Genomic DNA, 21,485 nt, shown 5'->3' with positions numbered 1-21,485 from the left:
GCTAGGAGCAACTCACTTTACCAGAATCTTGATAAAATTAACCTCCTGCGCTTGAAGGCAGCCTAGAACAAGATACCTAATTTCAGAATTTCAAGATTTAATTTGAAACACCTCCTAGGACTCGGGTCAGGAGTGGAATATGAGAAGAATTTTACTGCCAAACTAAAGGGACCCAACTAAAATCCTGGCTCCAAATAGCTCTGGGTTCTGTGATGCCCAAAATGCAGACTTGGCTTTTTGCAAAACACCACATAGGATTTTCTGTTCCTTTTTTGTCAACACCTATTATTATAGGTGTTATATAGGTTATCCACAGGTTATTTACCTGTATGGCAACACATCAAACCCATGTACTATCTCTGCACGTGAGATGAACCACTGGCAAGTTAGCAGACCTCCAAAATTAAGCATCTTAGCTGTTTTAAGCAGAACAGGTGCCTTGCTGTAGCTGTCCTTGCTCATACTGTGGTCCCTGCCAAAGGGTCCATTCAGGACAGGGTTCCAGCTGCACGAGGTGCTGTAAAATCAGCGTCCAAACCTCCCTCACAGAAGAGCTATAGCAAAAGCTTCGAGGGGCTAAAATGGAGGCAGCAAGGAGAGAAAGTGATCAGAGTAAACCTGGCACATGTCCTGCTAGACTGCAGATATCAAACAGGCAGCTCTGAGGACATTGCATTTTACATTTGGCTTTAACTTATCTGACCCAGTTCCTCCCTTTGAAATTTTCAGTTAAGTCTATAAGAAAAAAGAAACATAGTTTTGTTTAAACCATTGGAAGTAAATAAACCTATTCTGCTGGTTTGAGCAGCAGACCGCAATAACTTATATTATGTTCAGGCAAAACACAATTTTCTCAGATTCTGAAGCTTTCTGCACATTTCCATGATCAAAAATTTCATCCAGAAAACCCCATCTGCATCTATAAACAGTAGCAGGACCTGTTCTGGTATGAACACCAGCAGGCACAGGAACAGGGGAACTGCCTGTGCACCTCCAGCAGTGGGGCAGTTAGCACAGTTACCACTGGTTGTGGATTTTGATGAAGACTGTGAGCATGGCTGGTCTTGTTCTCTCACCTGAACACAGCCAGGCTGTACTTGGGTCCTTTGTGTGGTCTGCTCATGCAGCGGCACAGAGCAGAGGCACATGAAACATTTCTAGCTAAGAAGGCCCCTCCCAGTGGAGCTTCATCAACCTTCATCAACCAGTCACTATCCTCCTGCTGTGCTGGTGCTAAATTAGAGTCCTTTGCTCGATTGCTTTAAAACTTTCCATACAGTACAAAAAGACAGAGGGCACCGTTTCCCACTGAGGGATTAAAAGTGACCTCTGCCCAAAAGCTCAGGTACTTTTGCCTACAATGAGGCAAAGCGGGGCTCCTTTTGCTTTTGCTGGGTAAGGATGGCAACTTGCTTTATTTGAACTTTTTCAAACCGATCTGATAGCCCCATAAGAATTCCCAGAGAAATTCAGGTTGTTGCAGATTTCTCCAGCACCGTCTTGTCTCCCATCTGAAATTTACAGCTTATGTTCAGTTTAGGTGTTTGCCTTTCACAGGCAAGTTCTTGCAATATTGAGTGCTGTAACCATATTTTAGATCAACTAACACTTAACCCCAGAGTTTTAGCTGTTCTCCAAGATGGGGCCAGTGTCTGGAGGGACCTTGCAGAATCCCTTGCTAAATGACAAGAAGGGAGATGCACTTAGGGGCATCTAAGGGACAAACTGGCATCTGTGGGATGGAAGAGACATCTGTTGTGCCCATGTTTTAGCAGCAGTAATTCATGTCAGGAAGAGCAGGTTTGAAGCCCTCAGGGTTTAAGTCAATCATATTGAAATGCTGTGCACGAGAGGATCAGGGGCGGTAGATGCCTAATCGAGATCTAGATGGGTCATGTTCATTCAAGACAGAGGACATTTGGGAATTTTAAGGAGAGCTAAACCCTTGCCAGCTGTGCCTCACTGCCTTAGGTGGCAAAGGGGAAGAGAGACAAGTGGCAGCTGTCTTGTCTCAGCACAGGAGCACAGGGTGCATGTACAGCTCTCAGGGAGCTATTTCAGAGGCTCCAGCTTTGGACACAGGAACACTGTGCATAACAAGAGGTATGCAAGGACACGCAGAACATGCCCAATCTGTGCAAGGCAGTGCAGGATGAGACCCTCCCCAATCCCTACAGGTCTCTACACCTCATGACCTTGCTGTACAGCAGCACAGACCCCAGAGGCGAGGACCGCATTGGACTGTAACCGCATGCATCTCACTTGAGGCAGTTACCTCCAGCACAGTGCTTTGGTGAAGTGGCTATGTTGCTTCTGACTCCAGAGCTAGCTTATCTGGTGTTAACCTCAGTAGCTCAACACCCTGTTCCCTTGCATGTGCTCTTTGCTTGTAGGAAACCCTGAATTTACTGCCAATGCAAACAGCCACCGACAGGCACACAAACACGTGGAGTTTATGCAGCTTTTCTCCCTACAGCCTGGAAAACCATACCACTTTATGACTTGCCTTCCACTCCCTTTTCTAAGGAACTCATAGTACCAGTATATTTCTTAACATGCCCCTTGTTCAGCAGGTCAACCTAGCTGAGTAAATGCTACTATAGTAACATTTAGTGCCTACTGTACAGCATTGTTCACATCAAAAGCATTTAGAAGTATTGATTTTCTGCAGCTCTGAGGTAGAGCTATTTATGATCCTCATAGCTCTATGTTGTAAATAATTTTTGAATATGGTGAAATGCATGCAGAAAGAGTTAAAGGCCAGATTATAGCTGCAAAGCCACTGGCATAGTTCAGGGAATAATGTAACACATACAAGTCCTTTGAAAGTAACAGGATAGTCCAGCTTTCACCATGTTTTTTATAAGAAAAGCTTGTAGGTCTTTGTACAGAAACATTCTTTCACTCCTTTAGATCGTGTATGTGATCACATTTCATTCATTTCCTTTACAGACAACAGGGTGGCAAAGATTGCTTGGTGCTTGGCTTCTGCACAGGGAGATGACAAGCTGGAAAGCTAGGTCCTCAGCACCTAGACAGGTAGAGCCAAATGAAGCACCTCGCTGCCCTTGAGTGAACAGAAACTACAATCACAGAAGCATGCACTCCACCATTTGGATATGCAGGTTATATTCCCTTCCCATGGCAGGGATGTAGGGCAAGGAACAAAACAAAAATTCAGATGCTACAGCAGAAGATGGGCTTCCAGGTGGAGTCCATAAAAGGCCAGGTCTTCATGTGTTCCAGGTCTCCAGGACCTAACATGGACCGATGGCACTTCAAGGCCTTGATGATGATTCATGCTACAAATAAACTTCAGCAGACAGCAGGTGCTGGCACTTGTCAGAGGACGAAGCACAATTGTTTTCTAGTGAACAGAGTAATTTGAAAAGCATTTGCGCCATCTTGCCAAAAACACAAACTGTGCCACATTTATTTTTGGATACAGATACCCCTCTGGGAAGAAACCACAACTGGTTATGTCACACATAAATCAGAGCTACCTGCTGATACCATCACAGAGCTTACTACAGTGCTTTTTCAAATGGCTAGCTACCCAAATCCAAGGCTACATTGTTCCTTGCCACATGGCAGCTATGATGTGCTATTAAGTATCCGAACTTTAATTTACATCTCAAACCACCTGCTTTCTCAAGGATCAAAATACTTACTGGGAGAGAGGTGTTGGGCAGGGAAGAGCAAATATGGAGGAGTGGGGCTGCAGCCCTCTGCTCCTCGGCACATTCCTATCCCACACTTTCAGCTCCCCAGGGAGTACTCTGTGCTCCCTGATAGGGTATGATTTATTTATTTATTTGTTTATTTTAAACATTTTCCCTGTTGGATGAATAGGACTGTGCAGAAGGGAAGGGAATTGATGTACTGGCCTCAGGGCTATCAAAGCATGCAGTGCAGGGGCCGTATTAGGGATTTAGGTGGATGGATCCTAACTGCTGCGGCAGTTCTGGCTAGTCATGCAGCAAAATCAAGCAGACAGCTCTCTTTAACCTCTGTAGGGGAATAGCCACTGGAGGGACACAAAGGTCTGCACTGGGCTTGTCTGAATTACATCTGGTTGTTGCTCAGGTTATTTTCTGAGGCTTCTTTTTTTTCTAGTTTGCTTTCAGCACTGCACCATGCTGAGCCCTCTTCTGCTCCAGCTGCCGGGCTCTGGCTCCTCACCCCACTAATGTCTGCATTAAAAGCCATGTGATGTTATTCACCCCCGGGTCCTGCACAGCCTGCTGCTCTACACACAAAGGCTCCTTCAGGTATCAGCATCCCAGTCAGATTAATAGAATTCATGACAGACGATGGAGCACAAATCATAAAAAAAAACCCAAACAAAAGCTTCCTATATCAGCAACAAAGCTTGTACTACACAGCAAACACATGAGCCTTAGAAAAGCATGTGTGAACATATGTGTATACAAACAAAAGGGTTATGTCAAAAGAAAGACATTTCTGCAAAACTTCCTTAATAATATTTTCTTGTTCTTCTGTCATATGCTATAACAGTACTGGTTATCTGTTGTCTCACATTTCCTGTCTTAAAAGACTGACCCTCAGTTCTTTCCAAAAATAATCATATTTTTCATGGTACAAGGTTCTGCAGTTACGCTTTCACTATTCTCACACACACAAAAAAATTTCCACATGCTCCTCACTATTTTGGAAAAAAGGTCTGCAAATTCAGTGTGAACAAGTACTAGCTTACTAAGGCAGTACGCTTTCTGACTGCATAACTGATTTTGAATACATAGCATATTTTGAATACTCAGCCAAAAGGCTAGATGCAAACTTGCACACATCGGTGGGTAACATTAAGGATTCAGAGTTCTGGTTTAACTCAAGTGTTGCTGGGAATTAGGAGTTAAGAGCTCTGAGGTAATTTTTTCTTATTATTCCTTCCAATTTTTATCATCATCTGTGCTTTTTATGGATACATAATGAGATAAGTATGATGTAATTACTGCAGACAAAAACTGTTTTGAAAAACTCATATAAGAGCCCTTGGTAGCTGCACAGATGGTGCCTTATGGATGGAGGTTGGACTAGATGATCTCCAGAGGCCACTCCCAACTTCAATTTTCCTATGACATTTTACTATGTCCACTTATATGCCAGCACTTAATACTACTCTTCTGCATGCCAGTTCACCCAAACAGAAATACCCCCACAGGGCAGACAGGCCTTGGAGGCTGAAATTCCTCTGCTAGATCACCTCCTGTGCCTTGCCAGACCAAGCTCTAAGGAAAGGCGATATGCTGCTCTCTAAATATGACACAAGCCCCATCCTTGGGGAGCTCAGCAGCGGTGGCATCTGGGAGGATGGACACACAGATTTGGCAGCTATTGGGATGAAATGACCCACAGAGAGAACCATGTCCTCCACACACTGAGCCTTGCTTTCTCCTTGCAGGGCAAGGACCTTCGCTGAGGTGCTGCTGTGCATCATCACACCTACCTGTGATGCAATTCTCCAGCATGGGTGGATGCTTGGGGTAACAAGTGTTGAGCAGGGTCTTGCCAGCTTGCTTTGCCTCCTGCCATTGTATACCTTGTGTTCATACTCCACATCCCACACACCACAGCTGTCAGTGGCCTCCAGACCACACTTCTGATAGAATCCAAGTACATCTGGCCCCCTCACGTTACTGTAATCCTTCATCCTTTTGCTCCGATCCATAAAACAACAGAGGTAAGCCATTTGCACTTCAGCTATTGAGAAAAGCAAGAGGGTTGCTTCCATCTGTTAAAAGTGAATGTTCCTCCCAGATGTGCCCTTCTGCAGTGTGACACAGAGGATTATGGACACCATTTTCATGTTGTGTTAAGCTAATGCCATCCCTGCCCTGCTTCCCAACCATGCAAGCAATAAAGCTTTGTGTAGTCCCTGTGTTTTCCAAGGCATAGTCCATTTTTGGCATGTAAAATCTAAAAATAGCAAATTCTCATGTTCTAAATATCCACCAGCTTACTACCGCCTCAGCACTCAGGCAGCACCTTGCAGGCAGACCAGTATGCCTGTATCTACCTTCAAACAGCTTCCCATAGCCCTTGCCTACTGGTGTTTTCCTCCACTTGGATACATGTACATGTACACACCCACATGGGGACTTCTTTGTTATACAACATCATTTTGTAAGCTATGAATTTGCAGTGGAGGCCCAGTTTCTCTGCCACAGATAGTATACTGCTACAGAGACGCTTATTGTTAAGATTAAAGAGCTAATTCATTCCAATTAATCCTAAAATGAAGATTTTTATTCTCATTCTAACAAAAATATATATTCCCTGTTGCCATTGTGGAAGTGGTAATACTAATCCCTACTCAAAACTAGAAGCAAATCCATTTGATATTCTTAACATACAAGGTGCACTAGAAACCTCCAGACTGACATGTGTTTACAAATTCCCATTTTGTTCTTCTTATTAACATTAGCCTTGAGGAGGAGCCAGCTGTTTATATCATGACCCACAGATAGTGAAAGCTATTTAATTATAGTCCAAAGTACTTGCTAGGACTACAGCTAGATTCTGGGCTTTCTTCTATTGCAACCTGCTTTTCACCTCTCCACTGCAGGTTTTTTCTTTCTTCCATCATTCCTTCTTCAGTACTTTTAGTTCCTATCTACTCTGTAATTACTCTTTCCCTAGGTTGTCTGGCTCCTGCCCGTTTGCTTGCAAGTTTGACAGTGCATGTCCTATTCTAGAAGAAAACACTTCAGCCTTCCTTTGCCCTTATGCAAGCCCCAACTCACAACTTGCTTCCCTGAGCAAGCTTGTGCATTGCTTCAGCACCTGGGGCTGCTCTGGTCCATCTTTGCTCTGCTGGCATTATGGAAACACATCTCCAGAGCCTCATTGCCACCCCTCACCTCTGAATGTTTTGGTGATTTAAAGGCTCTTTCCCCATATGGTATCCCAAAGGCTTCTTTTCTTAGTGCCACGGACGTGCTCAAAGGTTTTGGTTTTGTTGTTTTATGGTGTGTATCTACACAAGCTGAGGAGAACACCTTACTCTTGGCTTCAAAAGGCCTGGACTCTGCTAACGGTTCAAAACACGGTTGGTTTTCAAGGTAGTAGCACCACCCATAAGCCCATGAGGCTGCAGATGTTTGCAGGGTCTTCACAAAGTGTGAGCCCACAGGGCAAGCAACAGAACCAGTGAGAAGGCATTTGGAAGAAAGTTTTTCAGTGCAAAATAATGTCTCCATTTTTTTCAGCTAGGGGGAAAGACTGTTTTTTAAAGCTAAAACTGGAAGCTAGAAGAAGTAAAAATGTTACCACCTTTTTTAAAAAATCAAAAGATGTATGCTACTGTAAACTGTGAGTGGGATGAAAAATCTTTCTGAATTCAGTTCCTCCTGCTCTTTCTCTCTAAACAGTGCCCCTTCAGCCAACTCAGTTCCATAGGGCTGAGGGAGCAAAAACTCCTGGGCTCTCTGTAGATGCCAACCCATGCAACCTTTACAGGGAGCAAGGGAAAGAAAGCAAGGCTCCTTCGAGCCCCACTGACTGGCAGGAAGCAACAATGGAGAATCCCGTGCTGGCATCCAGTTGCTGCTCTTTTCTGGACTCTTGAAATGCCTGTCAGGTAGTTTCTTCTAAGAAAATTGATGTGCAAGAGCAAGACAGTAATGCATTACCCCCTTCTCAACAAAGCTGGTGCTTGTGCAGTTTTTGATGAATGACTTATGGTGGCTTGACTTGAAAGGTACACTTTATCCTGCCTTTGGGGAAAAGGTATGGGCACAGCCTGGTGCAAACAGAGCTGCTCACCTTTCATTAAAAAGGCAAACCAGAAGTCCCTGGCTAATCCTCAACACATGGATGTGACCATCTGAACCTCTCATTCTTTTCACTCATCTCCCAGACTTCAAAGCAAGGCAGCTCTGAGGCCTGGATGCAGTCAAGAGTAACATCAGCCACATTACATATATTATATGCATATGCAGTATGCATCCTTTATTTTCTCTTCCTGATCACATGATGCCAGGATGAGGTGAGGATCCTGATATATGACAACTGCACAAAGAGCTAAACTGCTAGCTGAAATCCCATCTGTGTTTCTCTCCTTTTTAAAACATAAAACAAACAAACAAACAAAAATAAATCCAGATTAGATGATGAGAAAAACTGGGCAACTCCATAGCTGCCGGACAAAGCCCTGCCAAGGACAATTCCATTTTTCCACTCCTCTGGCTTCAGATATCGTGTGCTAACCCCAGCTGCAGAAATTTAAACCTGGTCTTTAAATTTAGGTGACAGGCCACCTTGATGGCTCATCTGGACAGCTGCAAGGCTATCCCAAGTGGAAGGGAGGGGGTTCAGAGCAATTGCTTAGTAGATATGCCTTTAAGTATTGCCTGGAAGAGTTTCAGTACTCTTTCATAACCTTCACAGAACTTATAAACAGTCACTGTTACCTCTACTCTCGGTTTTCTCCCTTTAGACTTCTTTTATTCCATATAACTACATTAAAATTATATTCAGGATTACTCATAAAATAACAAGTGCCTTCATTTGTGTATACAGTATTTGCCTTTCTGGTTAGTGCCCCCAAAAAAGGAGCTCAGAGACCAGAAATTAAAATACTATTCTCCAACTTGCCCCCACAGATGCCTCAATGCAAAACCAAATGGATGATCTACTCCTGCAATTTTGCATTTGGCTTCATAATTGAAAGGCTAAAAGAAATTTTAGCTTTTTCATCAAAATTAGTTTCACTAAATATAGCTTCTGTTCCTTTCCTGAATTGCATAATTGCTCAACTAAATTAACAAAACCAACCAACCAAATTTAGTGACATTTGAGGGAAGAGTGTCAGACTTTTAGATGGTAAAAGAAGAATCAACCTCCTGAATTCTCATCTTTGACAGCTCTGATGTTGAAATTTTTCTCCAAAATAAAATCAGTGTTTTATATTTACCTCCCTTGGGGACACTTTTGGAGATTTAAAGCAGAACCCCGTGTTACTTCTTCTCCTGTAACTCCAAGTTTTACACATGTTTTCCTATGTAGAGACTCCTAAAGTAGCCTAAGCATTTTGAAAAAGCTATTCCAAGTTACACACATATATCGTAATGGAAAAAAATGCTAGGGTTTTTTTCTGGAAAATGAAACAAAATAAGATGAGAAGCTCAGCATATGTGCAATGTGCACCATACTTGTTTAAACTTTCCTGTGCTACTAATCTCTCCATACCCTGAACCTGCCAAGTGAGAAAGGCAGTGTCAATGCAGATAAAAGCAGGGCACACTCTGCTTAACTCCTCTGCCCTGACCATCACCACCGCCATCACCCCTACAGCAGCCTGTGACCTTCCTCCTGGGCTGTGACTGGTTTCCCTGGTCAACCCCAGGTGTGCACTTGCAAAAGCAGAGGTGAATGAAGCAGGCCTGTCTCAAGCCTGCACTCTGCACCACCTGGAGGGGCTCTGGTTTTGGCCCCAAAACTAAACAGCTATGTTAGCAAGCCCATGAAGCCCTGTGCTCTCCTGCAATGCAAAGATGCTATAGGAGCAGCGTGCCTTACAGTTCATGTCTACCGAGGCATAGCTCAAAACGATGCTGCTGTTAAGGAAAGTGGTTTGCCCCAAGTTTATCCCAACCTCCCCCAACATACATGCAGACATGAAGTCGCAAGGCAGGAGTTCAGTGATGGAAGAAATCACAGTGTCAGAAAGCAGCCCCAAACCCTTCCTTCCACCACAGAAACCCATTGCTAAATCATATTTATACCATGCTCAGACCTCTCAATGACAGAAGTGATATATAGCTGTCTAGCAGTATTTATACCACAGCGACCACTGCAGTATCTGGGGAGTGCAGTATAAATACAGACCGAGTGATAGCCAGGGAAGCCCAAGGAGTGGGCGACGAGGGCGAGTGGCCAAAGCAGCTGGGAGACATGCTGATTCAGTGTATCTCCTTCAGCTGTCCTCAGCAGCAGGTTGCCATGGAGTAGAGGTTGGGAAGGTTAAAATAACTGATTTTTCTTCCCCCAAGCATGAGCCCATGAGGTTCTTCATCTGAGTATCTGACCACAGCACTTTGTGTTACTACATAAAATATAATAAATACTAAACTGTTTCCTCTAAAGGGATGATTTTGCTCATGCCCACCAACCTGCAGCACTCAGCAGATGAGGTTGGAGTTGTCATCCCTGTCTTACAGATGGGGACATCTATTCAAAGGGAAATTGCACTGTCCCAGCAGGCCCAAGGCTGTGCCAGAAGTAGAGGAGAGGTTCCTGTTCTTACCCAAAAATCCAGTCACAGGGCTTTTAAGATGGCAGCTTCAAACATACTCCTGTTTAAATGCAAGGGAAATGGAAATGGTTGTTTAAGAAAAACTCCTGGATGTGAATCTTTCAGTCACATGTTTAGTTTCTTCCCAACATACATTAGAGGCAAATATTTTCAGCTGACTGAACAGGACCTTTCCACAGCAAAATCAGTGAGAATTTGAATTCCAAGCTTTGCTTGTTAACTTCTTTCTTCTCTATAAATAAATCAAAATTTTCTATTCCCAGATGAAACCTTTGAAATAAAATATAAGCAAGGAAGAATTCCTCATACAAACAGATGATTTGCAACAGAGCTTTGCAAACACATAGCTGGGTTAGGGGAGCTTCTTCCCATCTAGTCTAGCAATACTTGAGTACCCCTCCTTGCTAGAGAAGCAAGGGCACTTTGTTCCATTTTTTCCACTCAGGATACTGTATTTTTTCTGAAGTAATGTGACGGATGCAGCAGCTTACCTACTTGCTGTGATTCCTACAAGAACAGTTTATTTTGACTCCACCACTCTGCAGGGAGCTGGACTTCTCAGCAGCACCCAACATGCACATTACATACTCAGCAACTACCTTCTCTCACGCCTTCAGAGCCCTTTGCATGGCTGGGAATGCTAGAATGAATTGCTTCTGAGGGTAAAATCAGATTTGGGAGGGTAAGATCAGATTTGAGACCCCCTTTTTGCCTGCAGCAGTGGAAATGGAGGTGTGGATTGGACTGCACTTACAGTGCAAAACTTACCTACGGTTTATGGAATTATTACCATTTGACTAATTCGGGCTATTTCTGCCCTTACAAAAAAAACATTCAACTTGGGTAGTGCTGGAAAGCATTACACATCTCTTTGCAAGGCCACTCATTCAGAAGGGCGCACGGACACTACTTCTTGTGAACAGCATTTTTCAAGCTGCGTCTCCTGGCTTGATTCACTTAACAGCCTGGTTAAGGACCCTCTCTCCCTGCCAGTTTGGCACTCCAAGCTCTTCAGTAGAAGGTCACCGAGGCAGGCAAAATCAAGCCCAGCTTTATGTGAGGCCCTCACTTCTCAGCATACAAGCAGTGAGAGAGCTTCTGGGAAGAGCTCTCTGACGGATACCTTCTTCGCCCACTACTCTGAGTAATGCGCTGCAGCTTGCTTTGCCTTGCCTTGATTTGATTGCAATGCATGCTCAATTATATTCTGCAAGTACATGATACCTTTTCAAAATGTCTCAGTCATAGTCATTTTCTCCCTGGTTTCGATCATGGAAGATCTGATGCAGCCTTTATTTTTCTTGCAGTTTTCCTTAGGTACACTCCTGTAGATAATAGTGGCTGTGTATCAGTCTGAAGGCCCTGACAGTACCGACAGTAACAGGAATGTGCCAGCTCCTTCTGGATAAGATTTCCTCTTTCCTCCCCTGCTGCTTTTACTTGCCAACAGGGTATGTCTTTGTGCTTGGACATCCCTGAGACAGGTCTGCTTCAATGTATTGTATTTCTATGCATTTATAATGTTAAAGAAAAATGGAATTTAAGAGCAGGACTGGAAAATAAGATGTTTTCTGGTGTCAGGCTGCAAGGAGGATAGATCCTAAAGGAAGCTTTCAGTACTTCAATATGTGCTGGTAGCACAGAGCAGCCAGTTGAGCCTGCTCCCCACAGTGTGGAGCAGCACAAAAATGTGAGCAGAACCTATGGCTTATAACCCCAAAAAGCAGTTTTCAGCTTGAATCCCAAACAAGTAGAAGTTTGTTTTTCAAAGTGCTAACAGGGACTGCTGCTGCCTAGGTTATTTCTTGTAACCCTGATATCAAACAAAGAATCAAAGTGACATTTTCCTTCTTGGCATCAACTAAACTGCCCCCACCTCCACCCCTGCATCTGACTCCACAGGTTTTTTTCTGGAGATGCTGAGTATGATCCCTATTTATGCACTGGTGAGACATCTCCAAGGTATTCTGGATGAGCAGCTCTCCTTTGACAAATGTGATTATGAACATGCATCTGTTATTAAAATGGATTTTTATCCCCTGTAAAATATGCCACAGATTAAATGCTGTCCAGCTTCTCGGGGCTATACTGTTTTTTACCTCCAGATTTAATTTCTGTAAGTTCTTTGCAGCTTTGCCAGAAATACTCTGACATGACTTGTGACCAATACAGAAGTCAAAATAATTCTCACTACCTGAAGCAGATAAACATTTTGCTTTGTTCTGAGATCTCTGTATCAGTTCTGCATCTATTTATTGAGTGCTTTTGTTCGATGGACTTCTCATTTACAGAGCTTCGATTTATTTCTGTAAGCCTCAGAACTGCTATTAAACCTGCACTAAAGCAACTATGAATTCCAGCAGCATCTCCTAAAAAATGAGCTTGTTTTTAGCAGTTTAAAAATAGTTTCAATCTCATTAATACTTTTCATTGCCATACCATTTCCTTCCCAGAAGTCAGTGATTTGCAAACTTCCCTCAGTGATACAGAAATGGATTCAGTTGTAAAAGCACCTGAGTTCTGCTCCCAGCTATGGTACAGGTTGCTCAGCCTTATCAAACGACACAGTTCATCTGGACTTCTGACTGTGCATCATCTCCAGTATCTGGTGTGGTTGTGTGTGGCTTTGAGCCGTGCCACAAGCAAGAAAGCTCACAGATCTCAGTCTGACAATGGCACATCCTGTGAAACTCTCAGCTGGCACATTTCTGGGTCTATCAAGTAAACCAGCACCATTTAGGTGACAAAGTGCTATGGGCCTCTGCAGCTCTTGGCTTCTGTGTATGTTTGTTGCTTATATTAGAGTGTGACTTGCAGCTGGCTCTCAGGACTGCAAGAATGATTCCCATGGGCAGGATCCTCTGGTCCTTACAGAAACATGGCAGGGAAGTCTTCTGCTTAGTATATGAAGCTTGTATGCTTTTTGTAATAACTCACACATGTGCAATATTTAATTTTTACATCTGTTAGTAAAATGCTTTCTGTGGGTATAGCATATTTACTTTGGACAGAAGTGACAATCTGTGGGGTTTTTTAAGGCTGCAAAGATCTGGATTATTATAGAAAATACATATAGTTTAAATAACTAAAATTTCCTGGATATAAGTGGGCTTTTTTTGCCTTTATATATGATTACACCTCTCAATAGATTACAGACTGTGGGTTTTTGGTTTAATTCCACCTCTGGCAAATAGAACCCTGGACTGTCAAATGCTTTCAAAGCAAGGAAGAAGTTCATTAAATTTTAACATTCATAAAAATAATGATGCTGAGAGTTGGCACCTCATGAACTCCTTGTCTCAAACTTAGGATTTCCTGGGAGCCCCCACACAAACAACTCCCTCTTCAACCCATTCATGCACTAAATGTAAAAAATTTGAGAAATACCAAGAAATGAAGGTGGGCAACAAAAGGTCCCAAATTCCAATTCCAGGTATCACATCTTAAGAGTCTGTCAGGACTGGGAAAGCAAGCAGACTCACTGACTGACTACATTTGCAAATTGAATTTCTGAGTTCAAAGAGGAGACTCTTAACTTCCTGAAACCAAACCAGGCCATAATAACAATACAACCTCCATGTTTCTAAAAGTCTCCTCAGTTTTCTTTACAGTACTTGGTCTGTCTCGAATATCAATTTCCATAATTCTTCCTCTTCAACCAGAAAGTCCTGACCAGTTTAATCTTAGGTCACACAAAAATTCTCTCTTTGTTCAATTGCAGCTTATATTTCAGTCATCTATATTGCAGGATGCAACTGTCTTTTAATTAGTTTTGCCTATCTGCAATGAAATTAGGTCAGTGGCTATACTTGGAGCACATCCACAGCGTTGACAAGGTCTGAACTATACTAACTTTGCAACAGATAAACATGAATAAACCCTACTCTGCTGTAAGGTAATTTAACCAAAGATGACAACCACTACTGTGCAAATACGCCATGCAATATTCCTTCCATGCCCAGCTAATTGTCTTCAGTTTAGCCAAGGCAGAAAACATTTTTTTGCTGCAAAATGAAACCACTACATGAAAACTATATTTTGTTCAAAACAGAGCTGGTCCACTACACCAAAGTCATGCTGGCAAGGACACATCAAAACCAAACTTGCCAGCCCCTCGCTCTCTTACTTGTTTGTGTCAATCAGTTTGGAGATTTTTAACATTTGAGTTATGTTTATCTGAACTGGTTTTCAAGGTCTAATTATAACATGTGTAGCAGGGTGAGATTGCTGCTATGAAAGTTGAAACATAAATAAAGAGGACTTGACGGGCTGACTGATATGTTGGCACAGACCAGACATGTATGTCACGTGGAAGCCCAGTGCAGCTGTTGTATTCCGTGGTACAATAAATAGCTGTGGGGAAGCAGCACGGTCATGCGGGATTTTTTAATACCACCTACTGTGCTACTTGGCCAAATGTACTTGCCTTACAGGAAAACAGGCAGTATCTGAAGTTTAAATGCAGAAAAGTGACGGTCCTGGCAGAACAAGGGCTGTACATTTTGAAGGCTCTGCAGGAGAACATGGCATGGTTGCCTGCCTCCCTTATCCCATCCTCCTTTCACACAGTCCCACACAGATGACCCAAGCCCAACTTCCCCCTCAGTAAAACCAACAGAGCATGTGTTCTCACATCTTTGAGCTGGGAGAGTGTGCCATACACAATAAAGTGCACAATCTCTCCTCCTGTTGCAGGAGAGAGCCACTGCATGCAAGGATCATGCCTGGCAGAACTCAAAAGATGGATGTCTCAGGTAAGACTAAGCTTCTGGAGAGGATCTCTATTTATAACCTGGATCCCGATAGGTGGCTGGTCTTGGGTGTTAATGTGACAAAGTATTGGTTTTTAGAGTCGTTGAAATGCCTCAACACGGAATGGAAGATGAAACCACTGCTGGCTTGCAAATGGTCATTCATGCCATGTACTGGTAAGAGAAGAAGCCATCAAGACTGAGCATTCACATTGCATTGAACACCAATTAAACTGATTAGATCCATGAAATATTATAAAGCACCTGCACCCTTTATAAGGTTAGGTTTTTATCTGTTTTAGAAAAAATTGTCCTGCCACAGGACATACGTATCTTTAAATTAGCAACCAGCAATGAACAGAGCTTTTGATAAGGCTCTGGAAAATGCCTGGCATCTGCAATTCCAGCACTGGGTTTCTATTACACAGATGTGAGCAGCATATTAAGGCACACTTCCCCAGCAAGAAAAGTCACTACAATGGCAATCACTGTCCTCAGAAAGTAACTTACAGTCCCTTTTCCACCCAGATTCTCAGTATTCTGCTTATGCAGCAGTGGTGCCATAAAATGCAAAATGATACAATATTCAAATGTTTTCAGAGCTACTGATGTAATTTTATTTGGGTAAAATAATTTTTCTCCCCAGCTCCTTTCTACTCAGCTGTCAGTGTTTGTCCCTATATTCATAAAGGGTTGCATAAAGTGACAGAGCTATCAAGTTTGATAGTGCATGGATAGGTTTCATATGTTATTTGAACCTAGACTTTGAAGCTGCAAAAAGCCAAAGTGGCAAATTTCAAAGTTAAACAAAAAAAAAAAAAAAAAAAAAAGAAAACACAAGAAAAAACGTATGTATATGAGCTGTAATAAGATCATACAAGAAACTGAGTTTTACAAAACAGCAAGAAAAATTATTCTTAGCTTTTTTTCCTAACCTCCTTTCTAGTTTAAACAGTTCCATTCTGTATTTTATGACACTTTTACCTAAACCTAAAAGCATCTGCTGCTATCTCCATCAATTTTGCCGCATATTGTTGGACACTGGCATTTGTGTTCAGTTATGCGCTGGATGCACTAAGCAGTCTCTAGCCTTAAGCACGTCAGGCAGATACTGTAATCCCAAGTGTGATCTGAACCCCAGCCTGTGGTCAGGTAGGAGCCATAACTCATTACAGATGTGGAGCTGGGGACCCTGGGCCCTGCTGCAGGACAGAGCTATGGGATGGCTTCACAAGCAAGCAGGAGGAGAGCAGGAATCCCTGGTGGGACCCCAGGTGTGAGAATGTTCAGGTCTCAACCTTGAAAGCTCCCTACCCCAGATCACTACAGCACAGACCCAGATTTGAGGGAGACTGGAGAGCCTCCTCCTCTGTACAGCTTTAATTACCAAGTAGTTGCAGTGCACAGACTTGGCAGCCAGGTGTGATGCCTCTTGGACAGAGACCCGACTGCCAGCAGGTCACTTGACTCAAAGCACCACATGGCCCACAAGAATTGCTGCCTGGCTCCATTCATACTCCTTAAACTGGCCTTTGGCAACAGGACCCCCTCTCCTCCACCCCTCCATGAGTGCTGCCACTAATAGCCACTGAAACTCACAATTTCTCATGTAAAGAAAATTTGGGTTTATTGCTTGAGGTTATCTTGGGGTTTGGCTGGACAGAAAAAGCATTTGCAACACACTCCATCTATTCAGAGGGAATGACATTGCTCTAAGGTGGGAAGTTTTAAAGAGCTTTGGCTGGACTTGAGGAGACCTGAAAAACATGTTAAAGTCTTCAAGCACACGTATGTATTAAAGGGTGGATTGAGAAAGTTCCTAGAAAGTTTTCCTTGTAGAACTGAAACTGGGAACACATAATCTTCGCATCATTATTCACATTATTAAATCTGTGAAAACCAAACCACGTGCAATAACACAGCTGTTATAACTAAAGGCATTTAATTTCCCACTGTCATATAAAAATATACATGCTCCAGCTCTTGGTTATGTACACAGCAAGCAAGGACTAGAAAAAATTAATAAGCATCAAGGGAAACTTCCTATACTGATTTCCATGTCCCTTTTCAAGTTCTCAAATTGGGAAAAAAATCCTCCTTTACTTACCCCTAAAGGGGTAGCTGAATTTCCTAGAGCTGAACAAATGAGAGAAGAAAGTGTTAGGCAATTAGAAATGTTAACTGTATTTGGTCCCAAAAGTCACACCTTTAAGAGTATAGAGAATGCTAGTTTTTTAACTAAGAGCAGAGTTTGGCGACTTAAAAAAATCTGAATTCTTAAATTCTGGGATCCCATATGTAATCATATTCACACATGACATGGCTGGGCCCATCTTACTTGGCAGGAAACTGTACAGAGGCTTCAGAGGACATGCCTGTTGTATCTCTTACCATACCTAGATGGAGGTGTGCTCCTAATCAAGTCTGGGGAACGAGCCTTCACAGCAACACAACTACTGTGATCTTCAACTACAGAGGCACTGCCCAGCCCAAACTGTAGAAAACTGGGGAGGAACAACCCCTTGTTTTGCCCAACTTGTCTCCAAGCTGCTTTTCCCCAACCGTTTTCTCACCTCTTCTGTTTCCTATTTGAATAAACTGCAGATAACTTAGGGTTATCTGGTATGTTTTGAAAATGTGTTGACTGTGGAAATCAGGAACATGTTAAATAAACATGTCTCAGGCTCCTCAAAATTTGCAAAGAAAACTTATCATTATGCTGGTATCCACTATGTCAAGTGTTCTCCAACTAAAAGAATGTTTTCAATAAACACTCCAAAGCAATATGTGACAAATTCAAAAGGGAAGAATCAGGTGACTTGCAGAAGATATTAGCATGTATACTGTGTGGGAACACAGTGGAAGGATTTCTGTGGTTGCTTTAGTGGGTTTCATGGTATCCCATGGGATCATACCTGAGTGTAATAGGGATTAGATGTCTTGGACCCTGCAAAATTGTCTGATGCAATTACCTTAAAAGGCATAAATTAATTGCTAGCTCTATGTTGTATGGGAAACCTGCACTCCACGGGTGACCACTCTGCTCTAGGGGAGACTGACCCTCCCTGCTGACCATGGAATGAAGCTGTAGGAGCTGCTGAGGGCTTTCCATCACACTGCCTGTGGTCACCTTGCATCTGCTGCTGCTCAGTGCTGTGACAAACCCCATCCCGCAGCTCCAAACACCATTCCACACCCCAAACCCACAATGAGCTACAGTTCCATCCCAACCTGCCCCTCATCCCAACAGCATTAACAATGGTTTTGTGATATTTCCATTCCTTTCAGTTTCATTTGGATGAAACCACCCCTTTAGGGTTTGTTTGGGTGGTTCACAGCTATCTATAATATAGTCAGATGATTAGAAGGTAAGGTCAAATGGTAAAATGAAAGAAAAAAAAAGTTTTGATTCTTTCCTGCCAAGTTTTTTCAAGTAACCGGAGTTAATTACACTTTTTGCAGTGGTCATGTCTCTTTTACCAGCTTTATTAGTCACATGGCTATCTAAGCCAAATTCCCCCTTATTGCATTAATATATCTTGAAACTCAAGTATAAAATTACAGTTAGCTGAAAAAACCCAAAACTTTCAAATAGTTTTAAGCAATTGGTCTGTAAAAACTTGCAAACCTGGAAGAACTATTGTGATCCTAGGACCTAACCACTTGTAGGACATATGCAACATAACCTCTCCTAGCAATCCCACAATTTCTGCCCAAACACAGGCACATTATCTCCAAATACACTGGATCACTAAAGGAAAGCACCTGCTAGTCTGAGACCTGGTGGCTGCAATATAAAGCATTTACTGGAGTTTAAAAGTCTGTTGGTAATTATGTCATTGTGTAATAATCTCATGCAACACAGAACACATGGGATAATTTACACATGTATCAATCATTATTAGCCTTCCCCTCCCCATTTTGATGGCCATAGTTTTCCTTCTGTTTATTCATGACCTAAAGTTAAAACAATAGGGTTTGGTGTTCAGTAGTTTTTTCTTTTTCCCCATGAGATAAAGCAGTTATTCAACCAAGACTTCAAGACTTTTTTTTTTTTAATTAAATCACACTTTGGTTTATGAAGATTGACAGATGTGAGGAGATGAGAAGAAAACCAAACTATCCCCTGATTTTCAAAGAGGCACCTTATTCTGCTATTTGTTTCTTTTGGTGGTGCTTTGTGCTCCACAGCCTGCTGAGCAGCAAGCACTAGAGCACTGCTGCTATCTACAGGTCTACTCTGTGCAGCGCTCAAACCAGACATGAAACCAAGGGGGTGCTCGCGCTTGGGAAAGAGACCAAAACTCTGACACTAAAGTATGCTGGCTTTTGGGAAATGCAAGCTGGCAATCTGTAGCCTTTCTGTCCTGTGGCTAACATATGTTAAAAACCCCAAATCAAGCTGACTTCATTAAAGGGAGGGCTGATTTCTGCTGCATGAGAGTACAATTTCTGCCTTTTTTTCCTTTTTTCCTGCAAACAAAGAGGAAATGTTGCACTTTCAGGTGCAGAGTAAAAGGAAGCATCTGCTCCCACAAGGGAACCCTCTCCAACCACAACACAACTGGTGCACAAAACATGACGGGGTACAGAAGGGCTGGAAACCATCTCTGAGCCTGCAATGACGAAACTTTAAGACAATTTGTGATGTAATTAGAATTCACTAAAATTTAGTTGTAGCTCATCACTGTTTGGAATTTACTTAATTATTCTTTCTTCGCTTTTTCTTCTGTAAACCCAGAAAATTTCACAACTGCTTTTGCGCCTCTTTCAATAACACAGGCAAACAAGATAACCTGGAACATGTCCAACACCACTGAAAACAAACAAAGCAGCAATTATAAATAAATCTATCCAGAAAATACAAGAAACTGTAGATATGTCAAAAGCACCTATTTAACCAAAGGCTGTGGATTTCAGGATCACATTACCAAAGACAGTATTGTATCACAAGCTTTCAATAAGTGACAGAAGGGGCAAAATCTGAAAAAGGGGAAAATATTTTTCCCCTAATGAAAAAAAAATATTTTTTCCTAATAAGGAAGAAAAATCCCAGCTTATTTGCAAAATCTGTGTCTACAACTGAATGTTTGGCTGCCAAAATGAACAGTCAAGTACAGGAGCAGATCACCTTACAGCCAGGAAAAGTGCAATTGTAAGTTTAAACAGCAGGACAGTCTGATCTGATGCGTGGAAAGTCTGTGAAGCTTTGCCCATTTGGAAGGCTGGAAAAGCTCTTCCAAAACTGATTCCTTGAGACCAGCAGAAGGAGCAGGCTTTTAGGCAAGCCTGTTCCAAATGACTCGGTTCCAAACGGAGCGTGCTGTTTGTATGACTGCTTGTGAGAAGACAGGTAGCTGTTACTGCCTATTTAAATATCAGTTTTTCTGGAAACAACTGATTTTCAGTACTGGGTACTTGGTGAAAACTTTGGGGGTTGTGACTGGAAAATAGCATTCTGCCACTTTTTTTTTTTTTTTTCAAAAGAAGCTTAGTAAAGAATTTGCCAGACCTAGAATAGTTACAGCCCATGAGTGTCACAGCATTCTCCAGACTATCAAGCTGCAACAAGATCTTCTACCATCTCATAGCAGCATACTCTTCATGCAGTCCCTCTGCTGCCTTCTCATCGTCTCACCTCATCCAAGGCACACTCTTCCCTCTGCTTCCTCCTCGGCTGCTCTCTTTTCATTGGCTCTCAACCACTTAACTTAACCAGCCACACCTGCTAACCTGACACCCCTGAAGCTAGCCCACAGTTGTATAGTATCAATACTAATTAACCCAGCTTCATTCCTCTACACATGAGATATTGAGGAATACAAATCACCTCTAGTGTGCAGCAAACTGTTTAAGCATTTGAAAGGATGGCATGAGGTAATGCTCAGAAATCTCACATCCACAGAGCTCAGTCCCCTGATACAACTGCACTCCCTGCTCAGCAGTATTTTTCTGGTAATCTTTTACATCATATTCCTATTACTGTTTCTGAGAGTTCATACTTGAAGGCTGCACAGGGAGGGGTAGCAGCCATAGTAGGCCCCGGGGAGCTGCTTGCCAAGGGGATACAGCCCCCGCAGGGCTCCCCAGGCCGGGGGACACAGCAGCCAGCACCGGGCGCTTACAGAATCGGTACAGGTTTCATCCTAACCCAGCAAACCTCCACGTATTTCCTTACCGAGCACTCTGGTGGGCAGGGAAGAGGTGACGAGCATCCGTTGTGAGAGAAAAATGCATGTACGTGGAATGCTTCTGAGCTTGAACTTCTAGGCGGTACAGGTAATCGAAAATATGAATTATTCTGGGAATGAAATAGAGTATTTCCAGTGTGGGAGAGCCACGGCGCGCCCCGGGGGCTCTGGCGGCCCCTTGTTGAGGGGCCGGCGGGGCTCGACCAGCCTCGGGGCGGTGCCGCTCCCCCGCCGTCGGGGCCGGGCGGGCCTGCCCGCGGCGGGGCA

At 42.9% G+C, this 21,485-nt stretch overlaps 1 protein-coding gene across 1 annotated transcript in view; it reads right to left on the bottom strand.

Annotated features, from left to right (window-relative positions):
* The window catches only part of C1H4orf54 (chromosome 1 C4orf54 homolog), a 48,666-nt gene extending 27,380 nt beyond the window's left edge, over window positions 1-21,286 (bottom strand). The window contains exon 1 of the transcript XR_008730640.1: window positions 21,206-21,286. The gene's annotated coding sequence lies outside the window, so the exon portion shown is untranslated. The remainder of the gene's footprint in view (window positions 1-21,205) is intronic.
* Window positions 21,287-21,485: the final 199 nt, after the last annotated feature.

This window comes from Falco cherrug, chromosome 1 (genome assembly GCF_023634085.1).
Source record: "Falco cherrug isolate bFalChe1 chromosome 1, bFalChe1.pri, whole genome shotgun sequence".
NCBI classification, from domain to species: domain Eukaryota; kingdom Metazoa; phylum Chordata; class Aves; order Falconiformes; family Falconidae; genus Falco; species Falco cherrug.
Note: the sequence above shows the minus strand (reverse complement) of the source record. Positions and strands in the feature narration are given on the sequence as shown.